Source organism: Brassica napus, chromosome C2, assembly GCF_020379485.1.
Source record: "Brassica napus cultivar Da-Ae chromosome C2, Da-Ae, whole genome shotgun sequence".
NCBI classification, from domain to species: Eukaryota; Viridiplantae; Streptophyta; class Magnoliopsida; order Brassicales; family Brassicaceae; genus Brassica; species Brassica napus.
In genome coordinates, this window is record NC_063445.1 from 14,225,319 (window position 1) to 14,246,605 (window position 21,287).

The 21,287-nt window shown below is 39.4% G+C and overlaps 1 non-coding gene across 1 annotated transcript; it reads left to right on the forward strand.

The window, feature by feature from the left end:
- Window positions 1-12,959: 12,959 nt before the first annotated feature.
- LOC125582729 lies at window positions 12,960-13,066 on the forward strand. The gene has a single exon (XR_007320184.1). It is a non-coding gene; the product is annotated as a small nucleolar RNA R71 (small nucleolar RNA).
- Window positions 13,067-21,287: the final 8,221 nt, after the last annotated feature.

Here is a 21,287-nt window from a genome sequence, read left to right on the forward strand (position 1 = left end):
ACTACACCTTTGATCACGGGGTCCTGAATTTGACCCGTCGTCTTGTTAGTGTGAGCCACCTTAATGAGTTGGAGACGATCAACGGGATTACCGTATCATTTGCTTCGATCTAAAAAATCCGCCATTATTAGCCAAGAAATATATAAAATATTTATTTAAAAAATATAAAGATAAATAATAATAAAAAACTTACAAGTTCATCCTCCTTAGTAGACATAGAGCAAGCGCCGAGGTTGTGCACATACATACCTTTCCCGCCACGATCGCTCTTCCGGTTCCTGGAGTTCCGGGAAGACGTCTCTGCAGTTTCTTCCTTCTCCCAATGAGCTATCAACTGCTCCCACACCGTCCCGTTGATGAACCGTGGCTTCTTGTTCTTCTGCCAAACTGTCTTCCACGCGTTTATCTGCTTTGTGTAAGAGTCCATGGCCTTTTCGTTGAATTTCTTACGGACTGTTTCCGTAAGATCGGAGTGCCAGTTGAACTCTTGCTACAAAACAAACACAATTTAATAAGTAAATATATTTAAAAAAATGTAAAAACTTTAAAAAAATGAAGAGTTACTATACCACAAATTGACGAAACCACAACTCTCGTTCGTCGGAAGGGATCACACTCCACTTTGGATATCCAAAACGGAGCATGGAGTACATCATCTGGTTGATGCTCCGGCTAATGCCATTTTTCGACTTGGTGAACCTTTTAAAAAAATACAAGTTAGCAAGTTAATTAAAGGAAAAAATATAACGGTACAAATAAAAAAAATACTAACCAAGTGCTATGGCCTTGTCGTGGGTTGGGTTGGAGAAACGGGAGATGCTCTCGACCTGGTTGTTGAACCAATAGATGAACCGGCATGACCCCCGGATCCTGTTGAGCAGCAGCGTGAGGGGCAGCGTGAGGGGCAGCGTGAGGGGCAGAGGGAGCTGGAGCGGGAATATATGCGGGAACCGAGTCATGAGACGATCCCGATGCACGGGAACTGCTCACCGAACTACGTCGAAGACGGGCTGCGGGGCGGGCTTCATCCTCGGCCCTAAAAAAAAAAATTAATACATCAAACATATTTTCAAATCATTTCTATTTTTAATGTTTTCATTTATATATTTACAAAAGGTTTTATAAACGTTTTAAAAAAAACTATTAAACCTTTTATATATATATATATATATATGTATACAAAATTATAAAAAATTTATAAATATATAAAAATGTTGTTAAAAATTTATAAATGAAGAAAAATGTTGTTAAATATTTATATTTTAAAAAAAAAACGTTTTATTATACATAGTTTATTAGTGGAAACTTATAAAAAATTATAACAAATTTTAAAATTTTTATTATACATGATTTACATATATATATATATGTATACAAAATTATAAAAAATTTATAAATATAGAAAAATGTTGTTAAATATTTTTAAAAAATTTTAAAAACGTTTTTTTATATATATTTCATTACTGGAAACTTGAAAAACGTTTTTAAAAATAAAAAAAAAACGTTTTAAAAAATCAAAAACGTTTTTAAAAATCAAAAAACGTTTTTAAAAATCAAAAAATGTTCCAAAAAAAACTAAAACAACAATCCAAACAACAATCCTAACTTATATATCCTAAACTATCAATCAAACAACCTAAAATCCGAGATCTAACATCCAAAACCCTAAACAATTGAGATTAAAGAAGGTTTGGGATGATTCTTGCATGATTTAGGGTTTGGGGGAGGAATCGCCGGTGTAGAGGGAGGAATCGCCGGTGTAGAGAGAGGAATCGCCGGTGAATCGCCGGTGGAGAGAGGAATTTAGAGAGAGAGATGCGGAGATAACGAAGAAAGAAGAAGGAGGAGGGTTATTATATCAGACGATTCCGACGGACACGGGTTCGTCGGTATTCCGTCGGTATAATTAAAATATACCAAATGCCAATTCGCGAAAAATTTCAAGCGGTTTGGTTCTCCCAGGCAAATTGAAATTCCGACGGAATTCCGACGACTTAGTGTTTAGGATGTTGATTTCAAGTTTCTAAATGCAAAATCCAAATCTTTGGTAATATATATAGTATTTGCATAAAGATTTAACAATAAAAATGTTTTATAACACGATTTTACACAATAACATTTTTTGTAGTGTAAGCTTATATAAATATGATTGTATAAGTATATAATGTTAAGATGAGATGTTATGAAAACAATGATATGCATACATAAATATTTTAATGAGTTGTTATATTTGAACGGTTGCGATCTAATACTATACTAAACACTTATTATGTGTTATTTTCATAGTTTTGGCATCTAAATTTATAGATTTTTATGATTGAAACTTTATAGAAACACATGTCGTCGGTATTTCGTCGGAAAATACCGACGACCTTTCCAATTTTCAATGAAACCCATTGTCGTCGCTATGTCGTCGGTATATTGCGAGGGATTTCTGACGGACCAATAAAAAAAAAAAAAAACTAATCAGAATCTTCTGAATCTTCATCAAACTCCCCAACCTCGGCTTCCGGCTCTGAATGTACGACAGCATCATGTCCAAACACAGTCAAATTCTCAACGAGTTGAACATTTTCCAAATCTTCAACTGCCTGGGCGTTGCTGGTAGACTCTGGTTGCAATGGTTCATCATCATCAGAAGTTCCATCCACTCGTCCTCTTGGGTTGATTTGCGTTACAGTAACCCATGGATCGTCTCTGTACGCCACCCGAGGGTAACTGATGTAGCACACCTATACATATCAATTATACAAGTATTAGTAATATATATAACATTAATTAATTATATTGGTAAAAAATTATGAATAGATTGACATACCTAATCAGCTTGCGAACCAAGAATGAAGGGATCATAATATTGAAGTTTCCGCCGCGAATCAACTGATGTAACACCAAACGCATCAATCTTCACTCCTCTATCTGGGGTGGTGTCATTGATGTCTCGAGTTTTAACCCGATTATCTAACTGCAAGTGCACAGTAAAGTACGCAGTAGTAATGCGGGATCGAATCCACAGGGACCGATGATCACACGTAGAGTTGCAGACAAGTTAATAGCTACAGCGAATCAAGATATATTTTTGATGATTTTTATTTAATTTTCTTAGGTGTCACAAAACATAAACAAGCATGTAAAAAGATGATTTAAACGATTTGAAAACTATTTTAAAACAAACGTTGGGCATTGGGAATTCTCAGGGATTTCTTTTTAATCAAGATACAATTAATGGAAGACACAGGGATATATTAAAAACCGTCTAGAACTCAAACACGATATTAGAATTAACCTACTTCCGTAGTGCTAATTCTCTATGTTATAGAAATCTCCACACTAACTTCCGCTGAGTTTCAATTTCTAAACAAGCCTTAAGAACAGGTTCAATATGTTCACAAAGCGCAATAACATCAACTTCCGAGGGTTAAGGACACTTTGCTCATCTAAAGTATTTTCGGAAGTTCAAACAATCACTTTCGGTGCATCAAACAATCTGAAATCATGAACTAAGTGATCAATTCAGTTCAAGCGGTAAGAAATCCATTAGATGAAGAACCAAAACGTAATCCCTTAGTCTACACACGTTTTATGGATCAAAACATCAAGAAATTCCCTATGAGAACCCCTAAACCCAACTAGATGACTACTCACACATAACTAAGCAAGAACAAAACGATTTTGATGAAGAAAACATGATAAGATTGTATTAAAACAGAGTAAAGGTTCAGAAGATCTTCTCCAAATGGTTTTGAGATGAACTCCTTTAGAAATCTTCACAAATCACACCAAAACAAGTACAAAACACTCAAATCTTCTCTCTAGAACTTGTAAATCTCCTCCTTGGTTGCCCCTGGTCTTTTCTGAGTCTCAAAGGTCGAGTTCTTCTCTGAATTATTGAGGGGAGTGGGTAAAAAGGAGTGAAAAGCTCGTTTGTGCGTGTGGAGCCCGTAGAGCCTTAGATCGGTCGATCCACATAGACCGGATCGGTCGATCTAGTGCATGAAAGCATAGGATCGGTCGATCCACATTGACCGGATCGGTCGATCCCACGTCCTGTGCGATCAATACTTCATTCGGTCCATTGTTCGGTCTATCTTGCTTCTGAATAAATCCCGAATGCGTTCTTTTCTTTCAAGCTATCTAGTAACCTGCATATTACACTTAAGAACACCAAAATGCATCAAATAGACCAAAACATTAATTAAAACCGACCATTTGATTGCTCCAAAACGAGTTTAAAACCGTTAAAAACACGGAATATCAACTCCCCCAGACTTGAATCTTTGCTTGTCCTCAAGTAAAGAGGATTAAAATTTGGGAGCTCACTAACCCTCAGTAGACCTTACCTTGTGATTTCGCTAACCACTTGAATCAGAGACTGTCAAGGCTTTCATTCCAAATCCCTACCAAGACCTCGCAAACCTTCCCATATTTCAGACCTGCAAGTCTCAGTTTCAAGTAATCAACTCTTTACATTCATTAAAAATGGCGTGACCTTTCCACCAAAGATATCTCCATCAGGTATAACGGGCTCGGTGTATGGGAGGCTGTTTTAGTGTTTAATTAGGTGAGGCTCAAGTGTTTGTGGGTATCAGCGATAACAAAAAAAAAAAAAATGCAAAACATTATGCAAAATCGCTGGAGAGACCGAGTATATTGATAACCATGTTTTCGAACTGCTCAAGTCTCAAATGATCAAAACCCAACAAATCTCAAACTCTAACCCCAAATTTAAACAAAGCATCATCTCTAGTACATAAAATAAAAATAAAATGTCTAAATCAAATATATTGAATGAGATATAAACATGAACTTTTTTTTTTTTTTTTTTGAACCGATTACTTGCAAATGTTTTGTGGTAATTGATCGAATCATATCTTTTTTTTTTTTTTTTTTTTTTTTTTGAAGAAAACATATACAAACCGAAATCGAATATATATACTGCGATGCAATCACACTTACAACACCCAATTTTTCCATTTACACCTCTAGACACACAGGTCCGTGTCTAACCACCTAAATGTTCCGATCCTACCTAAGCAGTCGGATGAACCATGTCTACCCTAATCTCTCCATTGTTTTTGCACATGTATGCACATATAATCAGTGTGTAAGAATGCATGGAGATGAAATAAAAGTGTACGGTGTAGGTGTGGTACCAAACTATTGATGAGTCTGGCCATTCAGGATTATTAAAGAGTGGTAAAATGTGGTAAAGAAAATCCTGAATGTGTATATGGTGTACCGTTTCCTGATGTTGATTCCTGGTCAAAAGAAATTAAATTCATTAATGGTCAAAAATATTTGAGTCGATTACAATTCACCGAGACTTGATAAAAGATTTAAGGAGAGGTTGCTTGGTCAAGTGGTTCCTCGGTTTGTCTGCGCTAACAGTCCTGAAAAATGGTCAATATGAAATGTAATGCACAACACACAAGGAAATAGTCTAATAATCATCACAGGGTCTGAGAAAAATACGTAGAGAGTTTTTTTTTTTTTTTTTTTTTTTTTTTAAACACAATCAAATCCGATAAACTAAGAAAATAAAAGAAATAAAAGCAATATGGTACATAAGTAGCATCCTCCCCCAGACTTACTTCACACCGTCTCGGTGTGAAAATAATTCCAAGAGAGATTACCGATCAGGCGTTGCGGTCAGTGCGCCTCTTGGAGCGCCTCTCCAAGGCCCCATCATCATCAGAGTCCTCTGCTGCCTCAGGTCCAGCAGCGGTGTCGTGAGCGCCTGAGTCGTCATCGCTATCTCCAGAAACAGCTGGCTGTGATGCGCATCCCTTCTTAATGTTGCAGATTCCCTTCCACATCTTCAGCAGTATGGAGTTGTTGGTTTGATGGCTCTTGATCGACCAAGCGTTGATCTCAGCAGCGGATGCAGTAGCGGGAGGTGCTGGTGGCAGCATATACGGAGTGAAATCCGTGGGGAAAAGACTTTCCTCATCTTCAGGTTCCTCCTCTATATCATCATGTGGTGTCTGCTGGTGTGTCGATGATGATGCGACTCCTTTCTTCTTCAGTGTCGCGGGTCTGGTGCAGAGAGATGCAGGCGGTGGTAGAAATATGATAGCACCTGGATCAGTCAGCTCGGTGATGGCGGTATCGGGTAGCTTGACAAATTGCTCTCTCCCTTGTTGGTTCTGGAACTGGTAGATATGAGGGGCGGACTTGTCGATGCTTCCTCGCCAAGGGCCGGTGAGGTAGTGGCTGCTAATGAGTGCTCTCATGTCGAAAAAGTTCTGATACATCCCCTTCTTATCCACCACTCTGTCAACAGGTGGAAGAAACACTCCACAATGCCTTAAGATCTGTGTGATAACAGCTCCAAACCCACATCTCTTCGTATCTGAAACTTTGAAGTACGCAAGCTTCTCCGCGATCACAGCTCCTATGTTTATGTCCTTCCCGCTAACATAGGTAATGTCCGCGCCTTGAGGCCATAGGTGTCCAGCCCCGATGAACAGAAGAGCTAGCTCATCTTTTGTCACTGCAGCGGGTTCCGTCTTCCCATAGATAACACTACTGATCACTCTCACTGCATATCGCAGAACAGGGCTACGAATCCTAGCTTGCTTGGCCTCTCGAGAGATGAAGTTTCCTGAAGCGATGAATGTCCAGAAATCATTGTGTTCCGGGAAGTCAGGAACACAAGATTGACGTCCTTTCCCGAACCCAAAGACGTCGCACAGCTGAAAGATGGTCATGGAGTGGAACTGCCTGTTCACAATGAAGGAGAACATCGCCTTATCAGCAACTGGGTTGTCCTCGTCAGGATGGTAGAGGCGGGCTGAAGCGAGGAACTGCTTGGTCAAGTCAGCATAGCAATCACAGTGGAGATCGAAGATGTATCCCAGGCCAATCTTCTCGAACAAGGCTTCAATATCCTCGGTTATCCCCAATGCATCTGTAGTGTCTCTGTGAGCGAAGCGCGACAGACATATTTCCACTCCCCTCATCTGCTCATAGAAATCATCATCATGTATATCCCACTGCTGGGTTATCTCTCGATTCGCAGGATGAGACCTATCCGTCTTTCGGAACTTGCCCTTTGTGCTGAGCCTAGCAGTCTGTACCGAGGAATCCCCACACTCACTCTGCTTCTTCTGTCTCTTAGGCATTATCTGCAAAATTAATTCATCAAAACCCAAGTAAGAGACATATAGAAAAACACTCTTATATAATCATTTCTGATCAACCTCCTAAACATGTAAAAATTTAGCACACATCTCTTCTCTAAACTCAAAATAACACATCACACTCCATTCCAATTTTCGTTTTTCAATTAAACTCCAAAATTAAATTTTTTTTTTTTTTTTTAAATCGCAATTCATCCCATAAATTGGCAATCAAGGTAACCCATGAGTATAATCATCACAAATAAACCATCCTAGATGTGTCATTCTATTTAAAATTCGGAGATTCCCCATCATCAAACCCTAGGGCGATTTTAGATTCCCAATTTAGAGAGTCATACCTGTGTCTTGATGAAAACTGATGGTAGAAATGGTTAGAGCTTGAAAAACTAATGAGTTTAGCACCAAGAATTACAAAAATCGGATGAGAGATGATGGAAATCGAATTTGGTGTTCTTGAGAGGTTTGAGAGAGTTTGAGAGGAGAGGAAGATGAAATTTCATCAATTTTGATCGACATTTTCGAGATGTGGGTGTTTGTATGGGTGTTTTCCGGTTTAATTTGAGTGAAATCAAACCGGACATGCCTTACCTTGGATCGACCGATCCCATAATTGTGGATCGACCGATCTTATGCATGGATCGACCGATCTGCGTGTACCGGATCGACCGATCCCTTACCTGGATCGCCGTCCTGTTTCTTTCGGATCGATCTATGCCTGATCGTGATACATGCCTAAAAATCATCTAAAAACACAACCAAAAATCAATTCACACAAGAAAACATAATCACAAAAAGAGAAAGAAAATCAAACCATGTGGGTTGCCTCCCAGTCAGCGCTTGTTTAAAGTCGCGAGCCTGACTATTATGTTGTCCTTAGGCGAGATCGGGTTCCGATAAAGGAATGTTGGTTCCTTCTTCGGGTTTTGCATCTGTGAAGTAAGGTTTTAGCCTCTGCCCATTGACTGTGAACTTCCTCCCATTGTCTTCCAAGACAACAGCTCCATAAGGTCTAACGTCTGTGATGGTGAAAGGTCCGGACCAACGAGACTTAAGCTTTCCAGGAAATAGCTTGAGTCTAGAGTTGAACAGAAGGACTTTGTCTCCAGCAGCGAAGTCTCTCGGGATTATCTTTCTGTCATGCCACGCCTTAGTTCTTTCCTTGTAGATTTTGGTGTTCTCATAGGCGTTCAACCGAATCTCGTCCAGCTCGTTCAACTGAACCATCCTCCTTTCTGCAGCGGTTTTAATGTCGAAGTTCATCAACTTCGTTGCCCAAAAACCACTGTACTCCAATTCCACAGGTAGGTGACAAGACTTTCCATAGACCAGATTAAAAGGAGTGGTGCCCAAGGGAGTCTTGTAGGCGGTTCTATACGCCCATAAGGCGTCATCAAGCTTCACAGCCCAGTCTTTCCTTGTTTTGCCTACAGCCTTCTCCAAAATCCCTTTGATTTCTCGGTTCGATATTTCAACCTGCCCACTTGTCTGAGGATGATAAGGTGTAGCTACCTTATGCTTTACTCCATGTTTCTTCAGCAGTTTATCGAACGTCTTGTTGATGAAGTGAGAGCCTCCATCACTAATAACCACTCTCGGGATCCCGAATCTTGGAAAAATGACTGTCTTGAACATTTTCTTGACAACACTAGAGTCATTTGTCTTGCTGGCTACTGCTTCCACCCACTTGGAGACATAATCAACCGCAACCAAGATGTACTCATTTCCATAAGAAGATGGGAAAGGGCCCATAAAATCAATTCCCCATACATCAAAAACTTCAACTTCAAGGATGAAATTTTGGGGCATCTCATTTCTCTTACTGATGTTACCCTTCCGCTGACATGCATCACACTTTGAGACAAACTCATGGGCGTCTCTGAAAAGTGTAGGCCACCAGTAACCAGCCTGCAGGACCTTAGAAACCGTCTTGAATGTTGCAAAATGGCCTGCGTATTCTGAGCTGTGGCAGTGGAAAAGAATCCCTTGCATCTCATTCTCCAGAACGCATCTCCTGAATAAACCATCTGAGCATCTCTTGTAGAGGAAGGGATCATCCCAGTAATAGTGGTTCACATCTCTCATGAACTTCTTCCTCTCATATCCCTTCAGGTTCGGTGGTTCAATTCCAGCACATAGGTAGTTTGCAAAGTCTGCAAACCATGGGAGATCATCCTGAATTTGTCTCATGGCACAGCAATCAGCCTGATCCAAATACTCATCCTCCAGCAAGGTGATCACATAGACATTCTCCTCGGGTAATGTATCATCCAGTGGTGTTTCAGCTTCCACTCTCATTCGGGAAAGATGATCTGCCACTCCATTTTCTGCTCCTCTCTTGTCTCTGATCTCAATATCAAACTCCTGTAGGAGTAAGATCCACCTTAAGAGTCTCGGTTTAGCATCTTTTTTCGTCATCAGGTACTTCAAGGCTGCATGATCTGTGTGCACAATTACTTTCGAGCCCACCAAATAGGACCTGAACTTCTCGAAAGCATAAACTACTGCCAGCAACTCCTTCTCAGTGGTAGCATACTTGATTTGAGCATCATCAAGCGTTCGGCTGGCATAATAGATCACATGGAGTTTCTTGTCTTTTCTCTGCCCCAAAACAGCTCCAATCGCGTAATCACTTGCGTCACACATTATTTCAAATGGCAAGTCCCAATCTGGTGGCTGCACAATGGGAGCACTGACTAGAGACTTCTTGAGAATCTGAAACGCAGCGAGGCAGTCAGCATCAAAAACAAACTTCGCTTCTTTGCACAGCAGACGGGTGAGTGGCCTCGCTATCATAGAGAAGTCTTTGATAAACCTCCTGTAGAAACCGGCATGTCCCAGAAAACTCCGAATATCCCTCACTGTCCTGGGAGGCTGTAGGCTGGTCATAACTTCAATCTTTGCTTTGTCAACCTCGATACCCTGCTCTGATATCCTGTGACCCAAAACAATGCCATCTTTCACCATGAAATGACACTTCTCCCAATTTAACACCAAGTTCTTCTCCTCACATCTTTCCAGCACCTTGCACAGATTAGCAAGGCAGTCGCTAAATGAAGAACCGTAGACTGAGAAATCGTCCATAAAAACCTCCATAATGTCCTCAATAAGATCAGTAAAGATCGACATCATGCATCTCTGGAAAGTGGCAGGAGCATTGCACAATCCGAAAGGCATTCTCCTGTAGGCAAAAGTACCGTATGGGCAGGTGAATGTTGTCTTCTCTTGGTCGTCTGGATGAATGGGTATCTGAAAGAACCCGGAGTAGCCATCGAGAAAACAGTAGTAGGGGTGGTTGGCTAGTCTTTCCAGCATCTGGTCAATGAAAGGAAGTGGGAAGTGGTCCTTCCTTGTGGCTGAGTTTAGCTTCCTGTAGTCAATGCACATCCTATGCCCTGTGACTGTTCTGGTAGGAATCAGCTCAGCTTCTCATTTGTGATGACAGTGATGCCACCCTTCTTAGGAACCACATGAACCGGGCTCACCCAAGTGCTGTCTGAAATTGGGTAGATCACCCCTGCACTCAACAGCTTTAGAATCTCCTTTTTCACAACTTCCATCAGTTTGGGATTCAGTCTTCGCTGGTGCTCTATGGACGTCTTTGACTCATCCTCCAAGTGAATCTTGTGCATGCAAAGATCTGGAGAAATACCTGTAATATCATCCAAAGAGTACCCCAATGCTTTTCTATACTTTCGCAATTTTGAAAGAAGCAAAGCGGTCTCCACATTATTCAGGTTAGCACAAATAATAACAGGATATGTGGAATTCGGTCCCAAGAATGCATACCTCAGCCCAGCTGGGAGGGCTTTAAGTTCCACCTTTGGAGCATTCTCCTCACTCCAATCTGGTTGGGAGGATGACGGTTTGACGGTTTTATCGGTGCCTGAGTCTTCAAGGCTGACATAGGCGACATGCTTCTCAATCGGTGAGGCTGAATCCAAAATCTCAGAAAATCCAACCACTTCTTGGTTCATGAACCCGAACTCACTCTCCTTTTGGGTCAATGCGACTTGTAGAGGATCATCAGTGTGCAACTCTTCATCCATTTCCTCCACCAGTTCAGTCAATGTATCAACCCAGAAAGTCTGTCCATCAATAGTCGGATTTTTCAGCACCTTCTCCACATTGTATCTCATCGCCATGTCTCCTAGACGTAAGTCTATATGCCCATTCTGTACATCAATCATGGCTCCAGCAGTAGCTAAAAACGGTCTGCCCAAAATGAGAGGATCTTTAGGTTCCTCTTCCAGCTCCAGAACTACAAAATCGGTAAGCACGTATCCCTTTCCAACACCAACAGGGATGTTCTCTAGTACACCGACTGGTCTTCGCACTGATCGGTCAGCAAGGACCAAGGAGATCCTTGTAGGTTTGTAGTTCGTCATGCCTAGCCTCTCAGAGACAGAGAAAGGCATTAGGCTCACTCCTGAACCCAGATCGCAGAGACTCTTCTCAAAAGTAAGTGATCCAATGCGGCATGGTAGAACAAATGCTCCGGGATCTTCACGCTTTTTAGGCATGACATTTTGTAGAACTGCGCTACACTCCTCATTGAGCATCAACACACCCCGCTCTAGGCTCATCTTATCGGTAAGAATCTCCTTCATGTACCTTTTAAGAGAAGGTACCATCTTCACCGCTTCAACAAATGGCAATCTCACATGTAACTCCCCAACAAGGTTCTTTAGCTTCTCGTACTCACGTTCTTTGATCTTCTGCCTTGGTCTGGATGGGTATGGAGCCTTAGGAACATAAGCAGGAGGCGCCACATACACCTCTTCAGGTTCAGAGGAATTTGGCTTCGTCGACACGGGATCGGTCGATCCAGATGGACCGGATCGGTCGATCTCCTTCCCCTTGGATCGGTCGATCTGTTCTTGAGATCGGTCGATCTCTTTCTCTTTCGATTCCTCAATCGTTTTTCCACTCCTAAGTGTTATAGCATTCACAAACTCCTTGGGATTCGTCTCTGACTTCCCTGGTAGAAATCCAGGTGCTGTTCTGCTGCTGGAGGCGGTTTGAGCAACTTGCTTTTCCAAAACTTTCAAATGGGTGTTCAAAGCTTCGAACTTCCCATTAAGCTCTCCATACATGTTATCCACCTTGGTGTTTATCTCTGCAGTGCTATTCTTCTGACCTTCTAGCACCATTTGCAGCATCTTCTTAATTTCGTTATCCTGAGAAGGCTGTGACGAAGAGGCATTTCCTTGATTCTGATAGTTGTTGTACTGCTGCCTTTGCTGAAATCCTGAGTTGCCCGAGTTGTTCCCCTGATATTGATTTCTGTTCTGAAATCCTTGGTTGAACACACTCTGGTTCTGATTCTGGTTCTGCCTGTTTCCTGCCTGAGGGTAGGACTGATGTTGTGGATTCTCCACATTGTTGCTCCGGTAAGACAGATTATTTTGCTGATTTTGATTCCACCCAAGGTTCTGATTGTAGCCTCTGTTGTAGTTTCCTTGACCACCAATGTAGTTCACATCAGCCTGCATATCACTTGAATCATCACCAACAGCTTCTTGTGAGGAACGATAGCCTTGCTCCTCCACAAATTTCACAGATTTCTGATCTCTCTTGAGAAGCATCTCAATCTTGGCATTCAACTCATCTATCTTCTTGGATTCATAACCAACACCCTTCTGGCTGGTATCAAACCTTGACTTGCGGTTTGCTTTGCTGGATGACAGGTTGTTCAACAAGGTGTAAGCTTCTTCAACAGTCTTGGTCATGAAATCACCATTACTTGCTGTGTCCATGGCATCTTGACTCTCTTCATGAACTCCATTATAGAAAATGTTCAGCAAACTCACATCAGTGTAGCCATGGTGAGGGCAGTCCTGTGTGTACTCCTTGAAACGCTCCCAAGCCTCATGAAAGCTTTCTGAATCAAGTTGCTGAAAGCTTCCAATTCTGCTTCTCAGATATGTGGACCTTGACTTGGTGAAGAAATGCTGTAGAAAAGCAGCTCTTGTCTCTTCCCATGTAGTAAGAGATCCTGGAGGGATGGACTTTAACCATCTGATAGCTTTATCAGCTAAGGAAAACGGGAACAACCTGCATTTCAAAGCGCCTTGAGGAACTCCATTATGTCTGCTGGTGTCACAGACTCGCTCAAAATGCTCCAAGTGATACATCGGGTCCTCAGACGGGTTTCCATGAAACGGATTTTTCTCCACCAAATTAATGAGACCAGTCTTGATCTCAAAGTCTCTTCTCTCAATGGGAGGTGGGCGAATCCCAGAACGATCGGCATAGAATGCATCTGGTGTATCATAATGTGCAAGCGTCATCCTAGGCATGCCATAGTCTCCAGCCTGTTGTCTTGCAGCTACACCAGCCTGCTGATTATCACCAGCATTGTTGCCTTCTCGTTCATTTACAGGAATTGGATTTTGCGGGTTGTCCTGAAATTGGTCTTCTTGGTGTTCAGCCATTTCAACCTCTTCAGCGGACTCAAGTCTTTTCTTTTTCACTTGTCTCTCTAGGCGGCCGAGCTCTAACTCCAAAGGTATTAAATTCGATGATCCTTTGCTTCTAGTATGAAATCCGCTCATTCACCTGAAAACACAAACAGAAAGAGAAAGACAGAAACATTAGACAAAATAAAGAAAATGCTATAGTCTTAAACTGATCATTAACTCTAGGGTGACCAAATGGTCCCCGGCAACGGCGCCAAAAACTTGATGTCTCGAGTTTTAACCCGATTATCTAACTGCAAGTGCACAGTAAAGTACGCAGTAGTAATGCGGGATCGAATCCACAGGGACCGATGATCACACGTAGAGTTGCAGACAAGTTAATAGCTACAGCGAATCAAGATATATTTTTGATGGTTTTTATTTAATTTTCTTAGTGTCACAAAACATAAACAAGCATGTAAAAAGATGATTTAAACGATTTGAAAACTATTTTAAAACAAACGTTGGGCATTGGGAATTCTCAGGGATTTCTTTTTAATCAAGATACAATTAATGGAAGACACAGGGATATATTAAGAACCGTCTAGAACTCAAACACGATATTAGAATTAACCTACTTCCGTAGTGCTAATTCTCTATGTTATAGAAATCTCCACACTAACTTCCGCTGAGTTTCAATTTCTAAACAAGCATTAAGAACAGGTTCAATATGTTCACAAAGCGCAATAACATCAACTTCCGAGGGTTAAGGACACTTTGCTCATCTAAAGTATTTTCGGAAGTTCAAACAATCACTTTCGGTGCATCAAACAATCTGAAATCATGAACTAAGTGATCAATTCAGTTCAAGCGGTAAGAAATCCATTAGATGAAGAACCAAAACGTAATCCCTTAGTCTACACACGTTTTATGGATCAAAACATCAAGAAATTCCCTATGAGAACCCCTAAACCCAACTAGATGACTACTCACACATAACTAAGCAAGAACAAAACGATTTTGATGAAGAAAACATGATAAGATTGTATTAAAACAGAGTAAAGGTTCAGAAGATCTTCTCCAAATGGTTTTGAGATGAACTCCTTTACAAATCTTCACAAATCACACCAAAACAAGTACAAAACACTCAAATCTTCTCTCTAGAACTTGTAAATCTCCTCCTTGGTCGCCCCTGGTCTTTTCTGAGTCTCAAAGGTCGAGTTCTTCTCTGAATTATTGAGGGGAGTGGGTAAAAAGGAGTGAAAAGCTCGTTTGTGCGTGTGGAGCCCGTAGAGCCTTAGATCGGTCGATCCACATAGACCGGATCGGTCGATCTAGTGCATGAAGGCATAGGATCGGTCGATCCACATTGACCGGATCGGTCGATCCCACGTCCTGTGCGATCAATACTTCATTCGGTCCATTGTTCGGTCTATCTTGCTTCTGAATAAATCCCGAATGCGTTCTTTTCTTTCAAGCTATCTAGTAACCTGCATATTACACTTAAGAACACCAAAACGCATCAAATAGACCAAAACATTAATTAAAACCGACCATTTGATTGCTCCAAAACGAGTTTAAAACCGTTAAAAACACGGAGTATCAGTCATACCAATCACAATAGAATACTACACAACACAATCCAACCATTCCAGGAAATTGGATTTCCAATATTTCTTTTATGCTGCCGTAGTAGACATCGTCACCAGAAGAAGATGAAACACCAGCATCATATGTTGTCTTAGAATGACCTTTCTTTGTGAATGCATATCCTCGCGTACAAAATTTAGGATATGATTTGACCACATAGTTTGGTCCCTGCACAAATTCGCGTATCCAATCATCGAACACAAGACCTCTGGCCATACCATCATTCACCTATAAATTAAAAACATATATGATTGAAAAGTTAATTAGTTTATATATATTAAATTTAAACTAATCATTTGCATAGGGTAATATGATATATGACTCACATAACTACGAAGCCACGCAGCAAATCCGTTATCTCTAAGTTGTCGAAGCTCATCTTCTGTTGCATGCCTGTGAGTCATACGCAACTCCGCCATATATACACTATATACAAAAATATTATCAATATGAAATAAATTTATTGAATATTAATCTAACAATAAATAAATAAATATTTTCACCTCTCATATTGTAAAACATCTTCACAGTTGGTGAGCAAATATGTTTGCAAATGAGCGTGCTCAGTGTCCGTAAGTCTCCGCTTCGTGAATTTTCCACTAAGTCGTCCTATTTCCTTGAACATGCTTGGGACAGTAACATGATATGTTGCTCTCTCCCCTCTATCATCATGCCGAGCAGGTCTTCGGTGTTTTGTATGCACTTCTGGTGGAAAATAATTTTCAGCAAAGATTGCAGTTTCTTCATTGATCACCTGTGCCACTATAGATCCTTCCACCCTGCTTTGATTTTTAACCATCTTCTTCAGATGATGCATATAACGCTCAAAAATATACATCCATCTGTACTGCACAGGACCACCAAATTCTAATTCTCTTGCAAGATGAATAGCAAGATGTTCCATTACATCAAAGAATGATGGAGGAAATATCTTCTCAAGGTTGCACATGCTGACTGGTGCGTTTGTCTTCAAATTATTAATACCCTCTTCAGTCACTACTCTGCTGCATAAGTCGCGGAAGAAAACACTAATCCCTACATAGATAAAAGACATAATTTTCGTAAGTATTAACTTTTTATAAGCATAATTGTTAAATATAAAAATAAATTAAATTGTAAAAATATAATATACCTGTAATTGCTTCATGAACATTACGTGGCAATAATGCTGAAAAAGCAAACGGAAGGAGGCGCTGCATAATTACATGACAATCATGACTCTTCAAGCCAGTAAACTTTCCTTCGCTTTTATCAACGCAGTTCCCCAAATTTGATGCATATCCGTCAGGAAATTTCACTTTATCTGTAATCCAATCAAAGAACTCTTCTTTTCTAGCACCATCTAGCCGATAAATGGGAAAAGGGGTCGTACCGTTCTCATCAACGTGAAGTTCAGAACGATCACAAATATCGACTAAATCCAACCTTGACTTCAAATTATCCTTCATTTTACCTTGGATGTTAAGGACTGTGTTCATCAGATTATCGAAGAAGTTCTTCTCAATATGCATGACATCTAAATTATGCCGCAATAGATGACTCTCCCAATATGGCAGATCCCAGAAAATACTCTTTTTGTGCCAGTTATGTAGCTCTCCAACCGCATTGACTCGAATGTTTTCATGTCCACCTACATCTGGCGTCCTTTCTGCATCAAAATACCTAAACTGCTTCAACAAATCTTTCCCACTAACTTCCTCAGGTGGACCATCAAACACCTGCTTGTTCTTCGTAAACGAAGTCTTACTCCTGCGGTATGGATGATCAGGTGGTAGAAATCGTCTGTGACAGTCAAACCAACACGTTTTCCTTCCGTTCTTTAGTTGGAAAGCATCTGTGTCATCTTGACAATATGGACATGATAGCTTCCCATGTGTTGTCCATCCAGATAACATACCATATGCTGGAAAGTCACTTATTGTCCACATAAATACTGCCCGCATCTGAAAGTTTTCTTTGCGCGAAACATCGTATGTCTCAAAACCATGCGCCCATAGTTGTTGCAACTCATATACTAGTGGTTGAAGAAACACATCTAGTGATCTTTTAGGATGATCTGGCCCGGGGACGAGAATTGAGAGAAACAAAAACTCTCGTCGCATGCACAAGCTCGGCCGTAAGTTGTACGGTGTCACAATAACTGGCCATAGAGAATACTGTCTTCCATGCTTTCCAAATGGGCTGAAACCATCAGTAGATAATCCAAGATAAACATTTCTTCTCTCTTCCGCAAATTCTGGATATGTTGACTGGAAATGTTTCCAAGTCTTTGCATCTGAAGGATGTCTAATCTCACCATTTGTGGAATGCTCTGCATGCCATCTCATTGCTTTTGCTGTGCGCTCACACAGATACAACCTCTTCAATCTTTCCGTCAAAGGCAAATACCACATTCTTTTGAATGGGATCGGAACTCTTTCCCTCGTCTCCTGATAACGAGGTTTCCCACAAAATTTGCATACATTTCGTGTCTCATCCGCTCTCCAGTAGATCATGCAGTTGTCAATACATACATCTATCACTTCATACGGTAGTTGAAGAACTGCAACAAGTTTCTGAACCTCGTAGTATGAACCCGGTGCAAGGTTATCCTCAGGTAGAATACTTTTGACAAAATCAGTAATCGCATCCATACATTCTTCAGCCAAATTATAGTCTGTCTTAATACCCATTAATCTAGTTGCAGATGATAAGACTGAATGACCATCTCTACAATTTTGATACCAAGGTTGTTTTCCTGCATCCAACATGTCAAAAAATCTCCTAGATTCGGGGTTTGGTTCTTCCCCTCTATAATGATCATGTACCATCTGCTCAGTACCTACACCATAATCTATATCCATTCTAGATTCTTCTAACCTAATATCAGGCTGAGGTTCACTAACAGGCTGAGGTTCGCTAGTACTACCATATTCATAACCAGTTTCCCCATGAAGGTACCAAACTTTATAATTACGTGAAAACCCTTTCATATACAAATGAGTCCAAACATCAAATTCTTTTATAACCTTATTATTATTGCAAGAAGAGCAGGGACATCTTAACATACCACTTTTTGCATCCGGTTGCTGTTGAACAAGCCTCATGAATTCTCCAATCCCTTGAACGTATTCTTCCATTAGCAAATTGGTGTTCGGATCCAAATGAGGTTTATCCATCCACGAACGATAATAAACTTCTGAAGACATGATTTTCACGGAATTGTTATGACTAAAGAGAATGAAGAGAGAATGAAGTGTGAATGAGTTGAATGAGGAGGGGTTGTATTTATAGGAAATTGCTTACGGACCTCCGACGACTTTCCGACGAAATTCCGACGGATGTAAAGCAGTCCGTCGGAATTCCGTCGGTATTGTCCAATCTCAAACGGCTATACAACGGTCATATATATTTGTCGGCAACGGTCACATGGTTCGTCGGAATTCCGTCGAACAATACCGACGGAATTCCGACGACTTTGCTGTTAATCGGAATGTCGTCGGAAAATCGTCGGAATATACCGACGAACTTCCGACGACTACAACGATTACATTTTTTATCGGAATGTCGTCGAAAAGTCGTCGGAAAATTCTGACGAACCATGTTTCGTCAGAATTCCGTCGGAAATGGCCGACGGAATTCCGACGACTTAATTTTTTTGGATTTGGTCGGAAATTTGTCAGTATTCCGTCACAAATGTCCGACGACATTGGTGTCCGTCGGAACCTCCGTCGGAATTCGGTGTGTTTTCTTGTAGTGGGCGGTGAAAGTCAATTATGCAGTTTTGGCAAAAAAAATCAATTTTACAGTTATGGGAAAAAAAAGTCAATTCGAGGTTTTGGTGAAATAATTAATTTTGTGATTTGACAAGAAAACTTAATTTGCAGTTTTGAAGGAAAAAATCAAATATGTTGTTTTGGCGAAAAATTTGGTTATGTGGTTTTGGAAAAACTCGATTTGCGGTTTTGTAGTTTTGGCAGGAAAATTTTCTTTTACAATTTTGGCGGAAAATTCAATTTTATGATTTTAGCGGAAAATTTTGATTGTGCGGTTTTTGGCAGGGAAACACAACTTTGTTGTTCTGGCGGAAAAACATAATTTTATGGTTTTGGTGAAAAAAAATCGATTTTTCAGTTTTGACAATAAAATTCAATTTTGCGATTTTGGTGAAAACACACAATTTTTCGGTTTTGGTGGAAAAACACAATTTTATTTTTTTTGGCGAGATATACAATTTTACGGTTCAGAAAGAAAATTTTATTTTGCAATTTTGGCAAAAAAAAACTAATTTTGTTCATTTGACTAGAAAACTTGATTTTGATTATTTGGCGTGAAAACTCGATTTTGCTCAGTTGATGAAAAAACTTGATTTTATGATTTTGACGCAAAATTAAAACAGAGATAAAAAAGAGACTAAATCTAAAAATTCAAAATCTGAATACACTGGAACGTATTATCCACATAAACGGAAAGGAATACATCGACATGTTTTATGCTTGATCGGAATCATAGTCTCAAGTTAGAAAAAAAAAGATAGATAGATCACTCTCGTTCTTTATATAGATTTTAGATAGGATACAGAGAGGGTTTGGTTTTGTTTTGTTAATTCAAATTCATTACCTTACTTTTAAATTTCTGTCCATATTTGGAGTGACATTTTCTATTTGATTTGGTAGTGTTTTGAAACCCGATCTCGATCTGCGGTCGAACCGGTAAATATGATGATCAAGTATGTAATCTGGTTTGGTAATAGAAAAAAGCTAGTATTATTTAAAACCCTGGTAAAACTACAAAATCCCGTCAAAGTCTTGAACCCGGCTACCAGTTGAACCAATACGTAACTTTTAATTATTATTTTTTTTGGATTTTGTCAGTTAGTTTATTAAAATTTGTTATGTATTCTAATTATTTTTTTTTAACGTCTGCAAATTGGGTAAAACCCATTACAAAGGATAAGTGACGAATGAAAAAAAAACAGAGAAACATTCATACGTTCAACCTTAATCTAAAGATCTACGAGCGTATCAAAGCGGCTTCTCTGAATATTTGCTGATGTAACCACGCTGGACCTCCTAACGCCAGATACGATTGAAAGCGACCATCTCCGAGGACACTCTTCGCAATTTTCCTTGCGATAGAGTTAGACAACGATGACTATGTATTCTAATTAAGAATTTAGTTTTTAATTTAAAAAAAAAAAAGATCATACGATCTTCTGGATTATGAATCTAAACAAAACTAGCTAATTTTTGTGATTTGATTTAATTTATTTTTGTTATTGATATTCAATTACAATTTTATATTTTACTTTTGGCTTATTTAGGATTTAAAGTCTAATTTTATTATTCAAATTACACATTTAGATACTTAATGATTTTAAATCTGAATATATTTTTATGAGTCATTCGCGTAGAAAACCATGAAACAAAAGCTATTTAGGCAACCATGCAAAAAAAAAATTAATTAGCTATATGGATAAAACAACGAAAACAAAGTTACATTGTTGTCCCTTTAGAGATGTGCGTTCACATTAACTGTAAAACTGGTTATGTTTTTGGTTAAACATAAATAATATAATCAAATTGATTAAAGGGATATGGTAATAGTCCAAAACTCTAAATAAAAAGTTTTAAAACCAAAATCCAAATAGAAACTCTAAATTGTAAACCATAAATTATAAATCCAAATAAATACCATAAACTCTAAACCCTAAACCCAAATAGAAATTTTAAATTTTAAATCCTAAACCCAAATAGAAACTCTAAACCCTAAACCTAAATAATAACTCTAAATTCTAAATCATAAACCCTAAACCCAAATAGAAACTCTAAATCTAAATAAAAACTCTAAACTCTAAACCCAAATAAAAATTTTAAACCCAAAATCCAAATAAAACCTCTATATTCTAAACCATAAACCCAAATAGAAATTCGAAACTCTAAACTCTATTTTTTATTTATAAGCACTGTAATACTTTATATGGATAACTTCACTATTCATACATAAAAAGATTACATATAAAAGGATATGGTACAAGATAGTTGAAACTTGAAACATAACTTGGGTTCAGTCCCTCTTAATCCCATGGTTTATAAATAATAGGGTAAGAAAAAAAACA